Here is a 5,060-nt window from a genome sequence, read left to right as displayed (position 1 = left end):
TAATTAACCTGAGCTGAATCTAGGGTTCTAGATGCATAAGCAATCACATATGATAACTTGCCCTCTCTTTGACCAAGCATAGCTCCCACAGCAAAATTGGAAGCATCACATGACAACTCAAAAAGCAAAGACCAATTTGAGGCTTTAAGAATGGGAGGGGAAATAAGCATGCTTTTCAAAGTGTCAAAACTCCTTTTGCAAGCATCATCAAAAACAAAATCAACATCTTTTTGTAAGACTTTAGACATAGGCAAAGCAATTTCACTAAACCCTTTGATAAATCTCCTATAAAAGCCTACATGTCCCAAAAATGATCTCAAATCTTTTAAATAAACAGGATATGGCAAAGAGGCAATCACATCTACTTTGGCCTTATCCACCTTCATGCCATCGGAAGAAATAAAATGGCCTAAAATAATGCCTTTATCTACCATGAAATGGCATTTCTCAAAGTTAAGCACAAGCTTCTTTTCAATACACCTACCAAGCACTTTATCTAAAGAATGCAAGCATGAATCAAAGGACCATACACAGTAAAATCATCCATAAAAACTTCCATGCAATTTTCAATAAAATCACAAAATATGGACATCATGCATCTTTAAAAAGTACTAGGTCCATTAAAAAGACCAAAAGGCATCCTCCTATAGGTAAATGTACTAGAGGGGCATGTAAAGGTGGTCTTATCTTAGTCACTACGAGCTATAGGAATCTGAAAATACCCACTAAACCCATCTAGGAAGCAATAATGAGACTTGGAAGCTAATCTCTCAAGCATTTGATCAATAAAAGGCAAAGGAAAATGGTCCTTCCTAGTCACTTTATTGAGCTTCCTATAGTCTATGCACACTCTCCAAGCATTTTGAACTCTAGTTGGGACAAGCTCTCCTTTCTCATTTTTTATTACAGTAATCCCCCCTTTCTTTAGGTTGGAGACACCTACTCACTGTCAGCTATAGGATGGATGATCCCAGTACTAAGTAGCTTGACAACCTATTTCTTTACTACATCTAAGATCAATGGGTTAAGTCTCCTTTATGGTTGCCTAATGGGCTTGGCATTATCCTCAAGAAAAATTTTATGTGTGCACACAATAGGGTTAATACCAGGAATGTCAGCCAAAGTCTAACCAATAGCATGCATATTCTTTCTCAACACATCAAGCAACACATTTTCTTCCTCAAGAGATAAAGAGTTAGAAATTATTACCGAAAGCTTCTCATTCCTAATGAGATATGCATACTTGATATTGGATGGTAAAGGCTTTAACTCTAAGGTAGGTGGCTCTACACAAGAGGGAATGAGCTTCTTCAAGTTTAATTCGGTGGAATATCCTATGACACTCTCTTGTCTTTTAGGCTCTTTACTTGTTTTTGATTACTTCTCTTCTTTTTCAAGCTCAATTTCATTGATTGCTTCTTCTTTCTTCACAGCCTCCCCTTTTTCTTGCAACTTGTCTTCAAGTGCTTAGACATAAGCCACTACCTCAACATGTTTAAGTGCAGAATTTTCCTCCAATAGCTTGGGAATCCTAAGAATATCAAGCTTGAGTGGAGAAAAACTCATAGATTCAATGTATGTAGTGATAAGAGATAAATCATCATCAACATGTGAGAAAGAATCAAGCATGTGAGACTCACAAGCATCATGAAGCAATAACTCAATAGAACTTACACCTAGCAAAGAATAATCCTCACAAGGATGTTTCAATGCTTCATATATATTAAAAACAACATAATCCTCTCCACATTTCAAAATCAAACTACCCTTTTCCATGTCAATCAATGTACGGGCAGTCCTTATAAATGGCCTTCCTAAAATCAAAATATCATCCCCACTCCCTTATTTTGACATATCAAGCACATAAAAATCCATAGGAAATAATAGATCTTTAACATAAACCAATAAGTCTTCTACTACTCTATGTGGTCTTCTAACACTTCAATCCGCTAATTGGCATATCATAGGTGTCTTATGCATGTAATCAAGACTCAAGGCATGATAAAATGAAAGAGGCATAACATTAATGGCTGCACCTAAGTCTATCAATGCATGAGAAAAATGTGTGTTGGCAATCTTACATGGAATTGTGAAGGAACTGGGGTCCTCACATTTTATAGAGAGTTGAGGCTTCATAATAGTACTCACAGATGAGGGTAATTGTACCCTTGCATTAGGCCTAAATTTTCTTTTATTCGTACAACAATCTTTCAAAAATTTGGCATATTTAAGAAAGTTCTTAACTACACCCATCAAGGGTACATTAACATGAATCTTATGGAAGAAATCATATACCTCTTGATCAAATTGTCCCTTCACTTGCTTAGGGACCACTTGTGCTTGTGGAAAAGGAAGCTTCTTCACAATCTCTTGACTTTGCTTTCCTTCTTCCTTCCTTAAACTCTCCTTTCTTGTTTCACTTTGCTCGGCCTCTCCCTCTTTTCCTTGCTAAATAACTTAGCCAAAGTCCTCTTTTCCACCTTAGATGGTGGTTGCTTACATATGATCTCCTCAATGTTTCTCATCCTCATTATCCTTACAAAAAGATGCATCATTAGGAGCAAAAGAAGAACTAGAAACATTAACATTAATTGAAGAATTTAAAGAGGGATTCTCGGCCTTCCCTTGTCTTTTGTCTTCTTGCACTCTTTCTCCCAACTCCTTGCTACTCCTTAATGTGATAGCATTAAGATTAGCTTTAGGATTAGCAATGGTATTGGATGGTAATGTAGAGGCTTAAGCATTGGCTGCACTTAATTGGTTAGCAAGCATATTCATTTAAGAAGTAAGGGCATCAATTTTAGAGTTCATGTTCTCATACTTGTTACCCATATTCTCTACCTTGTTCCCTAGGCCATCATACATGTTTTTATACAAGGAATTCATTTCAATCAATTGCTTGTGTAACACATTCACATCATTAGAAGAGTTAGAATTAGAAGAACTCTCAATTGGAACAAGCCTCCTATCACTATAAGATTAGAAGAAGGTGCAAGAGAATTACTACTTAGATTGTAGCTTTGAGAAGAGCTACCTTGAGACAAATAAGGTGGAGGGTCACGGCCAAAGGTGTTTTGATGGGATCCTCTTTGTTGATTGTCTTGTAAAGCCACATTTGGATTTGAATAGGAGAAATTAGGATGGTCTCTCTATGAAGGGTTGTAAGTATTAAAATAAGCTCCTTGCCCTTGCCTCCCACCATAGGATTGTTTCCCATTGTAGATAGCATTTACTTGCTCAAACTTAATAGGACAATTGCTTTCTACATGCATAGGTGAGTCACAAAAAGTACAAGAATAAGGGACAAGTGCTTGAAAAGTACTTACATTGCTCATTTGAAATATTTGTGGAGCCAACATTCTCCCAATCTTGGCAGCTAGCAAGTCCACATGTGAATCATTAAGAATTGAGGAACCTACCATATTCACATTTCTCTTCTCCCTTGTACAATATTAAGCACCACTTGAAGCCATCTTGTCAATTAGTTCCCCAGCCTTTAAGGAAGTGAGGTCAATCAAGCATCCACCACTAACGGCATCAATATTAACTTTGTCTCTTGGAATCAAGCCCTCATAGAAATATTGGACTAAATTCTCACTAGAAATTTAATAGTGTGGGCATTTAGCCAAAAGACCTTGGAATCTAGTCTAATACTCATAGAGATTCTCATCCTCTCCTTGTTGGACCCCATAGATTTGCTTCCTCAAATTGGTGACCTTGGAATTTGGAAAGAATTTATCTAAGAAGAGTTTTCTTAGCTCAGCCCATGTGCTCACTTTCACATAAGAAGGGTAGTTGAAATATCACTCCTTTGCTAAACCTTCAAGAGAAAATACAAAAGCCTTAACTTGGACATCATCAACACTTACATGCATAGGCTTCATAGCATCACAAACCAATAGGAGAGTATGCAAAAACCTATGGCAATCCTCTCTCGGTAACCCATGAAATTTAGGCAATGCATTAATCAAAGAGGGTTTAATTTCAAATTGAACATTAGTAGGAGGAACATACAAGCCATAAGGATTATCATGCAAATTGAGTTAATTGCCTAATTCTCCTCTCCTCTCTAGGATTATGTAAGCCTTCAAATTCATTATTAACATGGCCATCATCATGCAAATTCTCATTCCCATTCCCATGCTCATTATGCATATGCTCATGTCCTAAGATACCTTCCATTGTTGAATTACAAAATAAATGAGAATCAAGAATAGGTTGTGATCTTCTTATTCTAGAAATAGTCCTTTCAATTTCTGGATCTAATTCAACAAAAGAGGTATGTTTTCTTTGGGTCATGCACTAATCAAGCTCAAGAAAATTAAGAATAAAGAACAAGCTAAACTAAAATGCAAATCAACAAGAAACAATTCAAAACACACAAAAGCAAGAGAAATAATTTTTTTTCCTAATAAAATCAATAGCAACAAAATGGAAAAGAAAAAAAAACACCAAACAAGTAGAAAGAGAGTTAGAAATACTCAATCAAGAAGCTTTGGCAATTCTGAAATTCTGGAGATAGTGAACTTCTGGATTTGTTAGCAGCCAATCCACATGAGTAATTCCCCTAAAAATTTTGTGAGAGACACAAGAGATATATAGGAAGATTATATACAACTTTCAGATCATAAAACCTTCCCAATCGTTCCCAGAATTTTTCATAAGTTGGTCCTTAGGTCTGGAGAAACAGGATTTTATCCATAAGACCTTTAGAGTTCCAACAAATTTTCAAATAGGAAAATGGAAAAATTGAAGAAAACTATAAACACAAGAAACAAATCTAAGACAGTGATAAGAAAAATGAGACTAGAATCAATCAATTTGGATGCACAGAGAGTGAGATATGCCAACTCAAAGTTGAAATAGGGTTTTAGGAGTCCTCTATAAAGGCTCCCTGGACCTTGTTAAATTTCCATAGGACACTTCCCACATCTAAAATTTACCAAACGAATTTTAAAATGAAGCTAACATATAGAGCTTTCAAGGTAATAAATTTCAAGTTCAAATTCCCTTGGACTTATTCCCAGTTTAGTTTTCAATTTCAGATAGAGACACTAGAA

This window comes from Prosopis cineraria, unplaced genomic scaffold (genome assembly GCF_029017545.1).
Source record: "Prosopis cineraria cultivar Desert tree isolate PC_DT_omini unplaced genomic scaffold, ASM2901754v1 PC14, whole genome shotgun sequence".
Taxonomy (NCBI): Eukaryota; Viridiplantae; Streptophyta; class Magnoliopsida; order Fabales; family Fabaceae; genus Prosopis; species Prosopis cineraria.
The sequence above is the reverse complement of the archived record's forward strand: the minus strand, read 5'-3'. Positions refer to the sequence as shown.